Raw genomic sequence first — 20,516 nt, 5'->3', positions numbered from 1 at the left:
ATGGGGTAGGAATGACCTATCAGAAACTGAAGCAAACTAGAAACCCTCTATAATGCACTTTTTTTTTTTTTTTGCCAAAAAATACAGTGATTGGCACGAGAATAGTTAGACAGCAATGTTTTAAAATAGAAAAGTCCAGAATCTTGATGTAAGTTTTCAGTGACATCTGAAATCACTCTGGGAAGCAAATTTTTAAATCAACAATTTTGGGAAAACTGGATAGTCATTTACAAAATGATAAAACTGGGCCTAGATCCCCCAGTTTACACCAGACTATTTCCAAATGTGTTGAAGATTTCAAAAACTACAACTAGTAAATGAAAACATGAATAGATCATTTTATAATCAAGAATTGAAGAGAAGCTTTTTAGCATTCAAAATTCAGAAGCAACAAAATATGAGTGATATATTGAGGGTTTTTTTTAAACACTAAATACATTACAAACAAAACAAATTGAAATTATATTGCAGGCAAACATTTTATCTTCCTGGCCTATAGAAAGCTCCCAATAATTAAGAAGAAAACGATGAAAAATATCCTAATATAAAATTGGGCAAAATAAATGAAGAGCGTTCCAGGAAAAGCTAAGCAAATGACACTTAAGTAACATGAATAGAATGATCAGTATCATTCACAATAAGATACATATAAATTAAACCACAAATAGATGCAACTTCACCTATTAAATTGAGAAAAATGCAAAAGATTTACAATATGCTGTTGGCAATGCTATGGAGAAAGAGATACCCCATAATTTTGCTGGAGAGACTACAAAATGGCATAATCCCTGCAGGGGAGAATTTGGGGATACCAAACAAAATCGCAGAGTATTAACCCCTTGACTCAGCAATTGATTATAAGGATTTCATCTAGGAGAGAAAGACAACCATCCCAGGTGTGAAATATCAAGACAAATGGTTATTCTTAGCAGAATTATTTGAAATCACAAAAGGTTGGAATCAATTCAAATGTTCAGCAGTAGAGGACTGCTTTAATGAACTACTGTACTTCTACCAAAAGAGTGTATTATGCAGCTGTAAAAAAAATGAAGACCGGTATTTATGTACTGGTAACAAATGATCTCCAGGTTATATGAAATGACATTTTTAAAAAAGTGAAAATATGAATACACATATGCATGAACTTGCTTATTTTTTTCTGAAACATAAGGATTAGGAAAGAAACAGGAAAAAAACTGAAATATTTACTTATGCAGGAAATAGAAATTAGGATAAAAGGTAGATTTCTGAGAAGAATTTAAAATATTTCTCCCTTTTAAACCATGAAAATTATTTGATATATTAAAACATACATCAACCATGAGAAATAACTCTGAAATTAAGGACAAAGTAAAACGCATGAATAAAATTATATGTGAAATTTGGTTTCATCATTATAAAGAGTTTCAGTATATAATGCATATATTACTCCAACAATCGATTCATAAGATTATGTACTCTAGGACAAAAAAGAACTACAAAAATGCCTTAAACTTCACTTAGCGATTTTATTTTTAGTTCATTGTTGATACAATTATGAAATCTAGAATAAATCAAATACGTATATAGGGTTATATTAGGAACTAAGAATTTCAACATAAGAGAGAAAGAACCATACATAAAATTAAAGAAGTTAGGACCTATATTATTATTTTTTTTAAAGATAGATTTTCTTTATTAACGACCCCAACAGTATTTCCTTAGATACAATTGTTTAGAACTCAAATACTTAGGAGATAGTAAGTCAAGACTGCATTATCCTGTAAGTCATTACCAGTAACGTATTGCAAATCAAAACAGCTTGGAAGGAGGGTGGGAGGGACGATAAAGAAAAAGAAGAGTTAATCAAGTGGAACTGTTGTCTTCTATTTTCATTCTTGGGAACTATGAAGTCCTTCCAAGCAGAGCTAGCTTCTGCAGATTATTTTCCAAACGTGTTCAAACTGGAACCAAAATGAAGCATCCCTTAAGAACTTGAAGAGGTGCAACAACAAAAGCTACGATTATCCAGGAGCCAGTGTTCCAGCTGTCAGCTGTACTTCCTCTTCCTGTTCCCAAGTTAGCAGGGTGAAAACATCTTCCCCATGACTGTTTTCATTTCTTTCTTCTCGGCATCTAGGCATGTGTGGTTCAGCACCTCAGAAGCTGTTTTGTTTTTTTTGCCAGCACAGGTGTGTGAATACAGGCCTGATAGCCAGGGATGTGGTAGAGCAGGTAGTCCCGGAACGTGCAGGTCAGGCTGATGGAGTCGTCTGGGTGAAGTAGTGGCGTTGGTGTGGCCAGGGCACAGCACAGAGGTAATATAGCCATTGTTGTCACCCACAGTAGCTTCGGTATCAGCTCCGGAGAACCTTCTTTGTGGCTAAAGAGGATGTGAGGGGCCGTGTGGCTGTCTCTGTAACCTCCTGTGCACTCCTGCATGAACACCTTGCCAATGACCACATCGTCCTCCTCTGTAAACACTGGGCTGAAGACCCCTGTGACCCTGTCTTTTAGACTCAACATACCCGGATAGTCTCGTCATCCCCATAATGGATAACTGCCCTGTTTTCACCTTCCTTGCCCTCTTCTTGGCTCTGAAAGCATTTCTCAAAGGCAGAGGCAAAGCGATTTCATTTCAATATACCAACCTCAAGCACGATGGAATCCTTGGTTGTGGGCAGATTTTCACGGCCATATCGCAAAGAGATATTGGATCATGATTCTGGATTTACCAAGAAACTACCCTCCACTCTCTTAGTAACTCATTAGCACCATGTGCCTGAAAGTTCCTTGTGGAATTTGATAAAAATACAGACCATCACTTTTCTTTTGTCTACATTATGATTTGAAATATGATACAGGGCCCCATCAAAATCCACAAATGTTACTTCTACTGCATCTGGTTTGTTTCTACGGCCGCGTTCTCGTACTTGAGAGCAAGCGTCTCCTGGATAAAGAAGAGTTGTTCACCTCCAGTAGGATCCTGGTGCCACCACGCCCCCCGCCCCCAGAAGCCTGAACCCGCCTCACCAACCCAAACCCTATACTATTAAATTTGTATTAGGAATATCATCTATAGCCATGAACGTATGGGGTAAACAGATTCATATACATATGCAATTAATTACAGTTGACATGCAATATTATTTTAGTTTCAGGTGTACAACATAGTGATTAGACATTTATATAATTAATGAAGTAATCACCCCAATAAGTTTAGTACTCATCTGACATCTATACATAGTTACTCCAATATCATTGACTGTATTCTTTATGCTATACCCTACATCCCCATGCCTACCTTGTAACAACAAATCTGTCTGTCTTAATCCCTTCCCCTTTTCACCACCCTCCTTCCGGTCTGGCATCCATCAAACTGTTTTCTGTATCTATGAATTTGTTTCTGTTTTGTTTGCTGATTTTGTTCTTTAGGTTCCACATTAAGCAAAATCATATTGCATCTGTCTTTCTCTGTCTGACATATTCTACTTAGCATAGTATGCTCCAGGTCCATCCATGCCACCACAGATGGCAAGAACTCATTCCCTTCCATGGCCGAGCAATATTCCATTGTATATATGTACCACCTCCTCTTTATCCATTCTTTCATTGACAGACACCCAGGCTGCCTCCACATCTTGGCCACTGTAAACAATGCTGTAATGAATATATAGATGCACACGTCCCTTTGAAGTACCGTTTTAGGTTTGGGTTAAACAAATTCTTTAGGATTTAGTTAGCAGCACGATTATCATCCATACATAATTGATTACACATATATGATTTTTTAAAAAAGAGTTGTTAAATACAGGGTGTAAACCTTTATTTAAAATCCATTTCTCAATGAGATAAATGGTGAAGATGGACTGTCATTTTGATTCTCAACATCAGTTACACGTATGTTTAGAATTATTCTTTGTTTGTGACCCCAGAGTTTTTTGGTTTTGGTTTTGCCTTTGGAGCAATACAGTTAGAAAATTTAAGATGTAAAATGGATAAAATATCTGGACTTCTTTTGTGACTTTAGGATAAGATGATTATGGAGAAGGATCAAAGCAGAGTTCTTCTGGGCAGATCGATTTTTTGAAGGGATCCATAGAAAAGGCAGGAGTCGGGAATAAAATTCCGTTAAACTTTCCATGCCGGTGGACCCTTCAGAAAATCTTCATGTAGACCCCGGAGTTCATGTACCCAGGTTAAAGACTGCTGCCCTAAATCACCCAAATGTAATTCAATCATTGGCATTCTCCTTCTTTTGTATCTTTTCTCTTTCTCATCTTGAGTTTTCCCTCTTCAGAATGCAGACATTCACAACTAAACACAAAACATGTCATTATCAAGAAAATTCTGGAGTATACCTACATATGAGCAGGTTATAAATATCCCATATAGTGACCAACTTTTCAAAATTTAACTTTGTTTTTCACTCTAACATTACCTTATTTATTTTATGTGACAAGAGAAACATTGCTTCTTAAATAATAGGAATGCTAGGAAGAGAAATGTATTGATTGCCCACTATATGTAAGGCACTGTACCAAGAAGATATGTTGTTCAGTCTTCATTCATTTTAATAATCTGAATTTTACAGCTGACAGTACCAAGCTTGGTTTAGCACAATAGTATTCCCTGTCCAAGGTCACACAGCTAGTAAAATGGGATTCTAAATATATCCGACTTTAAATTTTGTGCCTCTAATCATTGCAGTATGCTGTTATGGTTGCAAGGGTTTCAAGTTGAAAGTTTATTCTTCCATATTTTAAAGGGTCTAATATCCCCTGTATTACATTCAATACCTCTTTATTTTATGTTTGAATGAATCTGTTTTATGTTGTGTGTTTCAAATTCCTCACATCTAAAATACGTGGTTTGGATAAGTCGATTCTGAAGTTCCCTTCCAGCACTAAAGCTCTATGGTTCTACAACTTCTTCTTTTGTCTATCGCTTATTTGAAGCATTTCTTATAACATAATTATTAGAAGAAGAAAACCAATATGCTCATCTTTCCCTTTCTGGCTGATAAAAGCAGCTTCCCCAAACTAAATCCAGATAAAATTTTATTCTGTCTCTTCATTCTTGACATTCCTTTCTCCTCCCAACTTTGCTATTTTAAGGCTGCATTATTGTTTTTCTTGTTGTTGTTATTGTTGTTATTATTATTATTATTATTATTATTATTATTATTATTATTACTACCGTGTTTCCCCAAAAATAAGACCTAGCTGGACCATCAGCTCTAATGTGTCTTTTGGAGCAAAAATTAATATAAGACTCGGTCTTATTTTACTTTAAGACCCAGTCTTATTTTACTATAAGACCTGGTCGTTAATATAATATAGTATAATATAAAACTCGATCTTATTTTACTATAAGACCCGATATAATATAATATAATATAAGTAATGTAATACTGGGTCTTATATTAATTTTTGCTCCAAAAGATGCATTAGAGCTGATGGTCCAGTTAGGTCTTATTTTCGGGGAAACACGGTATTTCCTTATGAAATGGTTTTAAAAGAGTGAAAAGGCCTCCCAAAGACTTTGCTCACTTTCCTGCCATGATAGCTGAAATATTTGCTATTGTAGTTCTCCCTTTAAGGGAAAACACTGAGGTTCTAGCAGGCTCCCTCTAAAATTCCCATAGTATATTATGTGAATGAAGGGAACGGTACTAGGATGTGGAGGGATAGAGTAAGCTAGACTCACTCATTAAGTTATTTAAATAATTTCACTTTAACTACTTCTCACAATCATGGGGACCCTAGGGAACAGGGCACCAAACAAGGAAATTTTGAGTGTTGAGGTTGGAGAGATTGCCTGAGAAAATGAGGGGCAGAATAACTCTTGGGAAGCAGGGAACAGCCTCAGGGCATTCTGGTGAACTGACAAATGGAACTGGGAACCTTGCCTGCTTAACAATTTCGCCCAAGGCCAGTCTATCTAGGGAGGTCATCTTCTTTGACCCCAGACTTGCAGACTTGATTGCATCGAAACTGCACAGGACAGTTGGGTTCCTATCCAATACTTGACTATCTCCAGTGACGGAGTTCCAATAACCTTGGCCCAGAGAGAATTTATTACAAACTGTTTACTCCACATTTCTGAAAGCATAAATACCCAAAGCCAGGCAATAATGACAACTCTTTATAAACTACACATTGCCACTCTCTGAGATGACCCGGGTGCTGCACAAGCAATAAAAATACAATGTACTTGCTCTCTTGCAAATTAAGCTGTGAAGATCTGCCTCAGACCTTCCACAGAGATTGCTCAATGAAAGGCGAAGTGTCTGCATATTTAGCCCTGTAGTAAACTTATAGCACCAAGATTTCAGAAAAACAAACAAAACAAACAAACCTGTTCTTCCTAGAATAACCCTCCACACATCTGATAACTATAATAGATTTCAGCATTTTTCAAAGGGCAAGACCTTGGAAGAGGCACTGGGTAACAGATAAGAGTGTGGAGAAAGCCTGCACAAGACCAGATATCAGTGTACCTCTACATTTTTGAATGGTACCTCTGTCAGAATATCTAGGTACTCAGCCAAACATATTCAGCAGAAAAGAAATGAGGAAGGATGATGTCCCATCAAGGTGCACAAACTATTCCTAAAAGGCAGAATATAATACAAAAACATAGCATCAAGAAATGTGTCCTCATGCCTTTCACAAGGCTTGCTGTCTGGGGCTCACCTAACAGCAGTCTTGTCTATTAGAAGCTGATTTCTTCCTGCATAAGAGCCAATAACGTTGACATGGGAGGCAAGATACCAAACTTAAAATATGCACCTGCATGCAGAATTAAAGCAGAGACGCAAGTCCTGATTTCTCTGTGCACCTATGGAGAAAAATATGAGCACACTGCTTTAATTGGCTTTTTCTATGATCAATTTTTGAAAGTAAATCATGCAATTCTATAATAGCACCATAGGAAGTCAAGTTATATGCACATAACATTAGAAATCCTTTAATGCTCTTTCATGGTTAAAGACAGGGATATAGATTACTTGATTTTCATTTGTCACTTTTTTTTTTTTCTTTTTAAACAGACATGGAAGTCAATCACTCTAAGGTGATTCCCTTTTTAAACTCAATCCCACATTCACACAGCAAGCCTTAATGAGTCCACTAGGAGTAAACAAATTAGTCTCCAGAATGTATTATGCATTAATTAATCAACCTAATAGTATTGTATAATGTGGTATAGATGAAAATTAGTTCTAAGTACAATAGTCACAGACAAGAAGAGAACTGGATAAAGAATATGGAGCCATTAAAAAAAAAGTCAGTGTCTATAAATATAAGTAAAACAACTCTGCCATCCCTCTACTCATTTCAGGTCGTTCAATGGCAAAGAGCACATTCAGAGGTGGCCTGAACAGCTAAAGTATCTGTGTTATAAAGAAGTTGTAAAGAGGAAGAGAGCAGCTTTGCATAACCATACCTGCAGGTCTAGACGAGGAGATAGCAAACTAAGGACAGCCATGTTTTTAAATGACTCAGAAGCGAACAATGGTTTTTACATTTTTAAACGGTTGAAAGAAATCAAAAGAATATTTTATGGCATGTGAAAATTATAAGAAATTCACATTTCAGTGTCCATAAATAAAGTTTTATTAGCACACAGTCACACATGTTCATTATATATTGCTTATGGTAACTTTTATGCTACATCAGAAGGTTGAGTAGTTGTGACAGATACCTGGTCTGCATCAACAAAAATATACTCTCTATCTCTACACAGAACAACAACAAAAAAGAAAATTACAAACTGTAGTTTCAACAAAACAAAAATCCTCTGCAATGACAGAACCAACACATATATGGTACAGGAATATGTCTTTAAACAATGAGAGGAGAGGGCAGATACCATCTCATGTGATGTACTAGAAAGAACATCATTTCTTGCTCTTCCTGCCAAATTTCATAGTCTAATTTTGAGAAAAAATAAAATAAACAATCCAAATGGAGGGACAATATACAAAAGTACCCATGTACATGACGCTTTTAAAAAACGACAAGTTCATGAAAGACAAAGACAGACTGAAGAACTGGTCCAGAATAAAGGACCTAGCCTCGAGAGAGCATGACCATCAAATTCAACACATGACCTTGGATTGGAATGTGGGCCAGACTTTTTTTACTTTTTTTAATGTTTTGGGCTTAAATGACATTATTGTAATAATTTGGTGACATGTAAATAAGTTTTGGAGATGAGATAATGGTATTGTATCACTGTAATGTGGTCATATAAGGGGAGATCCTTACTCTTAGAAATACACACAGAAGTATTTGGGGCTAATGGGGCTCCAAACGTATCAGTTAGTCTCAAATGTTTCAGGAAAAACAAGTATAAATGTTTACATGTGTCTGTCATCTATCTGTCTGTCTATCTATCTATCTATCTATCTATCTATCTATCTATCTATCTATCCATCCATCTAATCTATCTATGTTTCTCCTTACCTACCAAGAAATAGAGAAGAACACAGAAATTTGGCAAAATGGGTACTTAGGTTCTGAGTTGTGAATTGGCGTGGTGGCTTTATAGTGTATCACTGTAACTAATCTGGAACTACCTTTCCCACATAGCTCAGAATGCTGGACTTAAGAGCGATGCACCCAAGATTTGGAAGGTAGAAGAGAAACAGTGGCCCGTATATTTCCCTTGGAAGTTAGTGCAGTCTGCAGGCAGTGAGGCAGTTCGCCATGCTGTCACTGACCTGGTAACTCACTTTCCTGATGTGGGTCATCTAACAGACCTCCAGGTTCTTCAGTTCCCACCGAATCTCCTCCATCAGTGTCTGCTAGTCCTGGATCAAGTGTGTTACAGTTCGGTAATGAAGACTAGGGCACAGCTCCTCCTGCAGGTGGTAAGAGACTCCCATGGGTCCTTACTAACCTCCACACCTAGATTTTCTTCTCAACCGTCTCCACCAGCTCCCAGAGTCATATAAGATCTAATCCCTATTTAAACAAACAAACAAATAAAACCCCAAAAAACCTCATTCTATATCACTTACAGTGACACTGCTCTTTCCATCAAACTTTGACTCATACCTTTGGTTTCCTGAAATATAGCAAAGGTCACTTAGGAAGCCCTTGACCTACTCATCGCAACTCAAGTCTCACCTTATTCTCTGAGAACACCTCATGAACTAGAACGGCTAGAAGAGCATACTTAGAAGTTCACAATACGACCAATGAATGAAATCATCATTTGTTGAGTGTCTACTATGTGAAAAATCCTATGGCACTCATTATCTTTAAAACTCACTAACACCCCACAAGCTAGTTATCCTTATTTTTATAAATGAGAAATTGAGGGTCAGGGAGGTGAAGTCACTTGTCCAATATCTCACATTTAAGTAATGGTAAAGCAGAAACTCAAATGCAGTTCTGTTCAAACCTCAAGTTTATATTTTTTTCATTGCCCTAAGCTGTCATCTTAGGAAAAAGAAGTGGCTTTCTCACCCTCCAGAGGATATTGCTTTGTGACTGCACCCAAATTTATTGAATGTCAATATTTCATTCTTGCTTCTTGGTATCACAGAGTTATTATATATTTGAGGAACTACAATAACTGGCTATATATATTATCATCTTTCCGCAGTCCTTATGTCCTGGGAGGGGGGGGGAACAACAGTAATTGCTGATGTGCACAAAGAGGGATATCACATAACCTTCCACTAAACAGCTATTTAGATAGTCTCAACATAGAGTTTTACTTAAATTTATTTTAATCTGCAGACTTCCTCTTTTTTCTTAACTCAATATTTCTTTAATGCACTTCTACATCATTTAAGCTTTACAATAAGAGCCTAAAAAAATTGGAAGAGCTTGTGCTATTTATGTTTGTTTTACCGATGCAGAAATCAAATCCTAAGAGATTACATAAATCATCTCAAGTGGAATATGTTGTTTTTATCTACCTAGTTTCCTTTCTCCCTTGATCTTGTAAGAGCAGAGTTTGCTTTAAGATTTCACTCCCCTGCAATGTTCAATATCTATAGTTTGTCTGGACCTGATTCCACCATCGTAGCTACTTAGCACCGGGCATAAGATGTTGACCTAAAATGATCATATACCATGCACTCAATCACCAGGATGTGTTTAGAATGGGCATGCAACCCACGTCAATTTACTCCGGACAGAGCTCAGAAGGAAGACCTTGAAAGAAGCACCCTCTTCCCCTGAATTTGTAGGTTATAGAACGTGAGCCTTTATTTGCACAAGTCAACACAGTGAAGAATAATTTTGAAGTCAACACAGAAGTAAGAAAAGGTGACATAGAGTGAGACCGCTTCATGTGACTTGAGAACCACCTGGATCCAGCTTACGTGAAGGCACCACCTCAAAATTTTCAATTACATTTAAAATGGATTCTCTCTCTCTCTCTCTCTCTCTCTCTCTCTCTCTCTCTCTCTCTCTCTCTCTCTCTCTCTCTCTTCTCTCTCCTTTCCTCCCTTTCTGCCTCCCTCCCTCCCTTCCTCTCTCCCTCACCCATTCCCTTCCTCTCCCATTCCCTTCTCTTCCCCTTCCCTCCTCTCTTCACTTTTAAGCTTTGCAGTCAAAAGCTTAATAATAATAACCTATCAGTTAACGCAACAGAAAAAAAATTTCCAATAAAACATGTATGTAGGAATAATTCAAAATAATAGGAGCAAAGCTTTAACTTTTATTTCCTTACTGAGGATATAAATATTTTTTCTATTTTCCAATATTTTTAATTAAGCAAGCATTACAATAGTAATGACAAATAATCTTTTTTTAAAAAATGGTGGTAAAATACACGTAAGAAAATTTACCATCTTAACCATTTTTAAGTATACAGTTCAGTAGTGTCAAATATATTCACATTGTTGTGTAAAAAAAAAAAAAAGCTTAATGATACTACTACTAAATAATAATACCCACCCAAGTTTTTAAGCCTAAACTGCAAGTCTGGAACTTAGGTTTACTGATATTTAGCCTATCACATTTCTTTACTAAGTAAACCACTTCTGTAGAAAATGGCACGTTTCCCCTTTGGATGAGATATATTTCCAACCCGAATATTAATTCCAATTGTATTTCTCTAGAAAATTTTCTCTCTTGAATGTCCACTGGAAGAAGAAATGCTTGTGGAATCTGACCTTTCTGTAAGCTGTGTAATTGCATGTGTAGTATAAAGGACACAGATAAGGAAAGATTGATCTGAGTGCTATTTTTCTGTTGAAGAAATCCAGTTTATGCTAAAATCAAAGCCCAGAGATTGAATTATAAGATCAGTCACCAATGTCTCCCTTTATTAATTATTTTTCTATGTTTAGGGAAGATTTATAAGCAAAAATAAGCCTTTCTGAATTGTTTGTGCATGGTTTTCTTTTCTTCTCACTGTTTTTTTTAAACTAGAGATTGATAAATCCTGCACAGTACTATGGCAGGATTTCACTATATTATGATGAAAGAGAATTGAGAACATTTTTGTCTGAGTGATGAAGGAGAAGGCAATATGTAATTTATAGCAAAGTAAAAGTGATACTTGTTGCACTGGAAAGCTGTCAATTGGATTATCACTGAATAAGCTGTTCAATGTTTACTTGTATATAACTGATATGTTGAACAAGCAGGACTTGCAGAGTACAATCAGAAAACTACTTTATTTCTTCCCACATTGCTTCTTCAAATCCTTTTCATGCAACCAATTCTCCTGCATCTAGAAGAAATCTTGGACAAGTTTCACAGCTTAGCTTCTTCCTTTGACCCAGTAAACCATAAAATTATCTCCTTTTCATAATTACTTTGTCCATTTTGTTATATTGATCACAGACTCAGAAGGTCATTTGAAGTTAAAAGTTTTTTCCAATGGCCCCTCCTTCCACCAGCTCCTGCCTTCCTCTGGCTGCCTCTTGTAGCAGAAAGGGGACATGTAGTTGGCTTCTTGATTTTTGTCTTGACTGCTGCTCCCTTCCATTCACTCTTCACTCAAGAGGCTGCCTCTGGCTCCTCCAGGGTTGAAACAGAGGAAGGAGGAAAGGACGCTAACAGGAAAGGTCTTTCTGGGCTGACACTGTGTAACAAGGTGCTGGTTTTCTCTGGAGGAGACAGATGTTTAAAGGTGGTTCTTTTTGTCAGGGAAACTCCCTTGTCCTCCTGGGAGATGTCTTGTACATCCCTCTTACTTGGGCGGTGCCCCTCCCTTCAGCCCGCCATTCCACCTCAGTTCTGTACCTCACTCTGCACTTCAGGCCTCTTCTGCTGGGATCACTTGCCACTGGGCAGGTGACAATCTCCAGGGAAGCAGCCAACATTCTCAATGTGGAATGCCATGTGTGGGGACAGAGCCACACCTCACTTGCTAACTGCAATCCGCTCTTGCCAGCCCAGCCACCATCTTCTTGCTAGCCCCCTATTTTCTGCTAGCGTAGCCATGGCAGTTATATTTGTGGCCAATGGCTCACTGGTTACAGCTGACGGCCAACTAGCCACAGCTCATGGCCATCCAATCACAGTTGATGGCCATTTACTACCTGAGCCAGCACCTTTCTATGTGAGGTCGAGAGCCTGGAAACTGCTTTCTGGGGCTTTGTCCCCACACCATGTAATTAACTTGGAGCAGCATTTAGGGAGAGGGTGGTTTCTTCCAAATGTAGCCCTATTCTCTGTTGCCATAAGGTGTTTCAGGCAGCCTCTGCTGCAGCCTTTTTGTTCAGGCATTATTTAGACACCATCCACCATGTCCACTAAACTCCAAGAGTCACATCTCTAGGAACTGTATGGGGTCTCTGTATATAGCTTTTCCCACTAGGTTTGAGGGGACATGAAAGCCATCTACCAGTCTCCATCATAAGTTAACTATTTGAACATTTTTTTTTTTTAATTTCCAATGTGTTGGTGCCACAAAATTAAAACTTTTTATAAGATTGGCAAAATCTAGTTTTAAGTCACCTCTTTCTGAGTCCTGCTTGAAGAGACTGGCTCTTCCCTTTAAAATTTAGACCGTTGGCACCTACTTTCTTAGAGCTTTGGTTAAATCTGAGTCATTAAACAGTCCACTGATGTGAATTTCTTCCATTTAAAGCAGTTTCACCAAATATCATAGCATCTTTAAAAATTTTAAAATCACATTCTATAGTTAAATCAATCTATAGTTGTCTACACATGTGATCGTTAGAAATAAGTAAGTAATTGTTTTAACCCTGCTGTTACACATTTAATGTTTAGCTTTAAATTTTAATCACCTAATCTGCCTGACATCGGCATATTGACTCGACCGACTTATCTGGAAGAATAAATGTACTGACTGGCTGTAGAATGTGAGGACAGTTCCGTAGGAACAGTTCTCATGAAGTAGGTGTCACCCAACATAAGGCACTCTGCTGCTAACCCTAGAACAGACCTGTAAAAGATTCATTTTGTTCTACCCTGAATAGATGAAAGCAGTGACGTCTGCTGAGGTTTTAGCTTCAGGGATAAGCAAATCCAAGGGGACACCTAGTTACTTTATCAGGAAGGAAGTCAACAGAGTTGGTTATGATAGCACAGTGGTTCTCAACCAGGGACAAGTTTGCCTCCTAGGGGACAAGCTGGCAGGATCTGGAGACATTTTCATCGTCATAACTTGGAGAGGGGCTGCTATGGGTATCTAGTGCATGGAGACCAGGGAAGCTACTAAAAATGGTGTGCAGCTCCCACAACAAAGAATGATCTGGTTGGAAAGGTTAATAGTGTTGAGGTTGGGAAGCCCTGCTTTGCATGAGGAAAAACACCATAAACCATACACAAAGAATACTGAATATAAGACCTTTGCGATTTGCAAATCTTTGAACTACCTTTCTTTCTGCTGTTTATTTCATTAGGAAATAACTGTACAGAGTATGGGCTGATCTCCTTGTAAGTAGGAAACTCAATTCAAGGGATCTTCCGCTGCTCCTCTCCCTCCCCACAATCATTCTTAAAGTGGAAGAACCCTACCTACCACAGTGAGCTTCAAAATAATAGCTTGGGTTTTCTCCAAAAGACTGTGAGGAAACGTCTTCACATTTAAAAAAAAAATAAAAGATATCTAAACTTTTAATTATCATTTGCTTAGAGTTGCGGATTATGTATTTTCTGGAAGTGAGATATATTGCACACATGCTGTAACTATACATTTGTCAAAAGTTTACAACTTCAGATTTAGTTCAGTTAACTGAATAAGCTAATTGGCAAAGCCAATCCTCATTGTCAAACCAATCCTTCACATCAAATGCACCTTCCATCATAAAAATGGGATTTTAGTTTTTGATTCAAAAAAGTAACATGCATCCCTGTGACATTCCTCATTTATTAATTCTTATTTAAGATAGCAGAAGGAAAGGTAAGAAAGGAAGAAAGGAAGTTAGTTTACCCCTGGGATGCAAAGTCTCACAGGGTAAGGGTTTTTGACTATTGCTTAGTAACATATTCCCTGACAATAAGCACATAATAGGTAGTTTATAAGTATTTAATAGTGGATGGAAGAAGAGAAGATGATAGATGATAGATAGATAGATAGATAGATAGATAGATAGATAGATAGATATAGATAGAGGTGCTGAATTCCACCACGAATTTATAGCTAGCGTGAAATAAAATGGTTCAGTCACCTGAGTGAATGTACACATTCTCAAATTACCTCTGGGAGTCTTTGTAACCTGAGGCACACATCATAGCAACAGTTGGACTGGACAAGAGTTGACATTTTTTTAGTACCGCAATAATGAGAACTGTGCAAATGGGGCCGGGAAACAATTGGTTCCTAAGAAGACAATTTTGGAAGAAGAACCATTAAGGAAATGGATATCTACAAAGCTATCCATGCCCATGTAACTTCCGGACAATCTTCTGCTAAGATTCGAAGACCAGACTGCTAAAGATCAGGGAACTGCATGTTCATGATAAAACCAAAGCAGGCCAATAAGAGCAAAGCTGATTAAAAAGGGTGGGGGAGGGGGGTGAGAATCTGGACTAAGCCAGGTCACTGACCTTACAATAGGACAATCTAAAGGACTGCTCTAAAGAAACAAGGCAGACAGGTCTACAGAGCATGGCGCCTAATAGAATCGTGCAGAGCAGATGGACTGGGTATAAAGGCAGCCCTCTGTGTCATTTCATAGGATTTATTTTTCCTGTAAGAAGCTGTCCTTCACTGACATGATAGTTAATATTTATTTAAGTATTTGTTTTTCACCAGTAAATTATGTGAAAGTGGACTTTTTCTCTTTCTCTGTTTTTTGTTTGTTTGTTTTGTTCTTTTCTTATAGCCATATCTCCGGTACCCAGCATGATACCAGGCAAATCAAAGATGTTCAACCAATATTTATTGGATGACTGTTGAATATGCTACCCTGAAAATATTTGTAGACCAGGCTTGAGGAAGCAAAATGGGCCTTTGCCTACTCCTTGAGTGACCTTGGTTTGTTATTTAACTACCCTGGGGTTTCAATTTCTTCCAGATAAAGAGGTGGGAGCTGAAATTCACTATGATCTCTTACAGTTATGTTTTCTGTTTCTATCATGGATGGTTATCTGAAAGTGTTCATAGATGTTCGTGTTAGTTTATGTGTATGTATGTGTGTTTTATACAGAGTAAGATTCAGAATAAAGGTAATACCATGTCTTTTTAAAATGAGGAAAGTTGTAGACTGAAGGGGCAGAAAGCAGAAAGCACAAAGAAACAGTGCAGGTAAAATATTTGACCTTTTTGGGTAGAGGAGAGGAGGCCTGCTGCAAAGAGCTGAAGAAGAAGAAAATATGATGAGAGACCTTGTAAAAAATGGTAGATTCTATGGAGTAGGAATATGGAGAACTTTCATATTTGATAGCTTTTATATTATTAGCAATAATATATTTTGAGCCTATTGTTATCTGTTAATAACAGTACTTAAAACATTTAGGACAAGAAATTTTGTTTTGGAAGATGTATTTCTATATCTAGTAATTTATCATTTTTTATCTATTTATATGTAGTAATTTATCTATCTAGAAGTGATATCTAACAGTATTATCAGGAGCAGATAAACTCTTTTTTGAGAAGTATCATCAAGTATAAAAACATATTTTATTTAAACTTATTTTAAATGTTAAAAATAAATAATGTCATCAATTAATATTTGTGGGGAAATGATCAATATTAAAGTAACTCCAAAATTCAAGATCCCAGCAATTTTCTTACATAGATTAGGTGCCATACAAACTTGCTAATAATAAGTTACTAAGTTACTTAGTAATGTTGCTAAATATTGGTAATTATGTGTTAGTGATATATAGTCATTGTTTCATTTCTTTTAGTAAATCCGTGACATAGGCTCTATTAGTTTCCCCATTAAGCAACTGAAGAAGCTGAGGCTTAGGAAAGGTCATTAACTACGCCAAGATCATATATGTAGTAAGAGAAAGCTAGGTCACTTGAGTGATACCTTTTCCACAACGTTGTAGCTAAACGCTTACTGGTTTTACTATAATTTGTCAGAGGCTTTGCTATCTAGACGTGACAAGCTTCCTCTTAGGAGAAGATCTTATTCAAGGTGCCAAAAAACCTAGAATGGTTTAAGCCAGGCAAACTCTTTGATTGAAAGCAAATTACAAACCATTGTTTGCCAGCTCACTTTTACTTTTAATGTACGTTTGTGCAAGAGTGCAGAGATGAAAGCCTTGTCAGTCATAGGTATACTTAAAAAATCAATCCAAAAGCAAAAGGAGTTCAAAAAATATTCTACAGTGGCAACACAAGCTAGCCCCAAATGCCTATTTTCTATTCAATTGCTTTTCAAAGTTTGAAAGCTGCTTGTTAATTCTGTTTTTTTGTTTGTTTTTAATATAAAATTTTAAGGTGCTTGCTATTTCTCAGTAGCATGATGGAGTTGAGTGTTTTTCTTTATTGAGATGTCAGTAGGAAAAAAAAATTGAGATGTCAGAAGGAAATAATATAATGATTATGATGTTTTATTAACATTTAGATATTATCAATTATTCTTTTTAATTGTGCTGACATTTATTTAATAAAATGGCCTATAAGCATAATTGTTATAGAATTTTGTTTTATTTTTGATTAGTGAACATTACCCTTTTTGTTCCATGATTTCATCTTTTTAACTAACATGAAGAAGAGGTTTCATTTGGGTATTCTGCCTATGGTTAATGTAAATGTGAAACATCCTATAAACAATACATGGGGAGGATTATATAAAGGCATTTTCTACAGAATTCTAACAACGTACGAGGCTTCTATTCTATGCAAACTTAATAAATGCTGAAACTCACTTGGCTCAATTTCAGCATGGAACAGGCTCTGTCCACCAGAAAGTAACTAACAATGAACTCCAGCTTTTATCCGCATTTCTCAAAAAACACTAAAGTTCCCACACCAGTATTTCTAGAAATCCTTCCCTCCAATGTCTAATAATTTCTTCATGTCATGTCTGTTCGCAAGTCATTCAAACTCTGAACTCTCATACCGTCTTCTCTCAACTCCAGTCTGCTGGCACTTTTCCTTCTCTTTTCTGTCACCTGTATTTAGAATTTATCTTTCTAGATGCTTTTGCTCCTCCCCTCCTAACACTCTGAATGTCATTCCTACCTCCCTCCATTCTCTTAGTTTTATATCACAAAAGATACTGCAATGGTGCTCGCAAACACCTTGCTTTAGTGGAAGGGGTGGGGAGTACAGTGAGAGGAGAGGGGGAGACAGTCACCATTCAAGCAATAATACATCCTATTTTGTTGCACCAAAATTAAGGGCAGGGTTCCACACTCTTTTGATAAGCTACTTTAGGTCCTGCAGTAAACCGTTGGTTCCCAGCCTCCAACTTCTTCTAAACCTCCCTGAATCACCTCATCGTGTCCCCCAGAGGTACCAGCACTATGTGGGCAGCACCCATCCCTCCTCAGAGGTCTGACTCTCAGCTCTAGGGGACCCTGAGGAAATAAACCGGGTTGGCACAACTACACCTTACACGTCTGAGTCCCAGTTTGCTGAGGGCTGTTTCCTATTGTTCCAATTCTGGTCACCCCAACCATTTTCTTTTTCTCTTAGCTCATCATAGCTACATCCTGCAATTACTATGTGTGGGTTGCCTCAGCCCTCTTTTCATGGTGATTTAGTCCTCTCACATCTGCATAACCATTCCTTCTATTAGATTCCCTCTGTAGAAATACGTACCTACTGAGGTTTGTGGTTTCCTCGTTGGAGCTGGATTGACATGGGGTTGGGGAATGCTAACAGTGGGAATCACTGGACTACCACTGAGGAAAGCTTCACACTCTATATGTGAAGGAGACACACTAGATGTTCTGATGTGAAAGTCAAGACAGAATCTTCCAAACTGCTGTGGAAAACAGTTACTCAATTCTGAATTCAAATGATGACAGTTTAAATTAAGTGAAAACTCAATTTGCTGTATATTTCCATATTTTGAATGTTTTTAAAGGATAGTATTGTACTGTTGTTCATTAAATGATTACATGTTTTCAAAATATATCAAATTTTATGAAAAAGCACACATAATTTATCTATGGAATCCTAAGATTGAGTCCCAGTGGCTCCTAAGACAGAAACTTAAAATATACTATTTCTTCATACTTCTGCACGTCTTTCTGTATCTCATGGAGCACAAATAATTTTTGAGGCCTTCTGGACATTTACTTATAAAGTAAAAAAGGTTTCTTTTTTTTTAAATATATTTTTCCTTTAGAGGGAAAACTCAGAATGATTCAGGACTTTTGCCCAAAGCTCTAGAGTAAAAGGTGGCACCTGATCGTACAATTACATCTCAGAACTTTATATCCAGGTAGTACTTTACTTTGCTCCATTGTTTACTTGGCTCTTCCGCAAAAAGCAGGTTATCAAACAAGTGTATCTCATCATGACCCAACTATGTTGAAAACCCCAAAATAACAATATTAGAAAAACAAAACATTATCACACTTACTGTGTCATTTAATTTTTACTGTGTTTAATAGAAGATTTATCAGAGATAGGGCTCTAAGAAAGCACCTGGAAGGTATAATTACCTTCAGGAATATTTTATCATTAAAATGTATAATGAGAGGTCCTATAAGAGTAGATTAAACTATTAGAGAACCTGCCACAAGTGACTTTGTAATTTGAAAGATCATTTATAATTTTCAATTACAACTCTCAGTTCATTTTTCTCGGTGATTTTTCAAAATATTAAAAAAAAAATCTCATTTTGAAAAATGGCTCAATAGATATTGCTCTTCTTTTTCAGCAGAAAAAAATAAAGGCACTTTGGATAATTAATCTAGTTATACTTGTATCATTTGAATTTACAACATCCTTAAACATTTATCTTTGTATAAAGTTATTGGCTACTCAATTCTTCTTATTTTAGAAATCTCTCCTTGTAGCCTGAATTTACTTTATCACTTAGTCTTTTTAAACTTGCCAAAATAATTATAAACTACAGACAATTCTTGATCACAAAATAAACTAAAGAAAGCATATAATTTAGACCTATTGATAAAGACTTAAATGTATATATACACATGTAAATGCTGTACTTGTATATGCATATACTTATACATATATAATGTTTTGACAGAAGCTGCTAATTTCCTTACAAGAAATTTCCTATATTGCTGGAAGTAGCACTATATCCAACTGAAAATTATGTTTTTTACCTAACTTTTTATGTAATTATATTCAGCCATTCTGTACAGACAGGGATGGACAATGATATGTAAACAATTATCATTTGGTGGGCTTCCTAAGATGATCTCTTTTAGAAGAGCTGAATCAGGTGTCAGGTTTTTACAATTTTACAAACCTGCTTTCCTCTGTACATTCTGACTCATTGGTGTGGATGAAGATATGATGGCTGGTACTACAGTATCCATATTGTGGGGGTTATACAGGCAAGCAGAAGGAAGAAAGTCACATTCTAAAAAGAGCAAAGCTGCTTGACAGAAGGATCATGGGCCATTGATAATATGAGGAGCTGTCCTACATTCCTGAACTGCCTCTCTGCGTTTTTCGTTGTTTGTGAATAAGAGAAGCCACTGTAACTTCAAATCTTTTGCTACAGCCACATACATTTCCCTAATTAACATACACAGTTTTTAAGATAAGGAATGCTCTTATGCTCTTATGGTGGGAGCATATACTGCTATACAGTTTGGGAGATAAATCGGCACGCAACGTCAAAAGTCTCTAATGCAAATATATTTTGACTGAGCAATTTCACATCTAGTAAAATTTACCTAAAGGAAATAAAGTTGAGTACAGTATGTACTTATAGTGACATTCAACCCAATATTGCTTACATCTGTTGGAATATTGGAACCAACCTAAATGTTCAATAAAGTAAAAATGATTAAATTATAGTAAAATGGTACACAATTCACACACTAAGAATAATTTGTGCAATATTGGAACACAGAAAAATATTTACGGCATTGTGAAATGTTTTAAGGTGGCATCGTATATTTAATTAAAGTACATTCGGTGTACAAGATGTACATTATGATACTGACAATGTGAGCCATAAAAAATCCACACATGTGCATACA

The 20,516-nt window shown here is 36.7% G+C and overlaps 1 pseudogene across 1 annotated transcript; it reads right to left on the bottom strand.

The window, feature by feature from the left end:
• Nucleotides 1-2,130: 2,130 nt before the first annotated feature.
• Nucleotides 2,131-12,277, bottom strand: LOC308491596 (actin-related protein 2/3 complex subunit 2-like; annotated as a pseudogene). Its single transcript has 2 exons — nucleotides 12,198-12,277; nucleotides 2,131-3,028 (listed from the first exon to the last, which is right to left on the bottom strand). The product of its transcript is annotated as an actin-related protein 2/3 complex subunit 2-like (transcript).
• Nucleotides 12,278-20,516: the final 8,239 nt, after the last annotated feature.

The sequence above is a fragment of the Rhinolophus hipposideros genome (genome assembly GCF_964194185.1).
Source record: "Rhinolophus hipposideros genome assembly, chromosome: 23".
NCBI lineage: Eukaryota > Metazoa > Chordata > Mammalia > Chiroptera > Rhinolophidae > Rhinolophus > Rhinolophus hipposideros.
The sequence above is the reverse complement of the archived record's forward strand: the minus strand, read 5'-3'. Positions and strand labels throughout refer to the sequence as shown.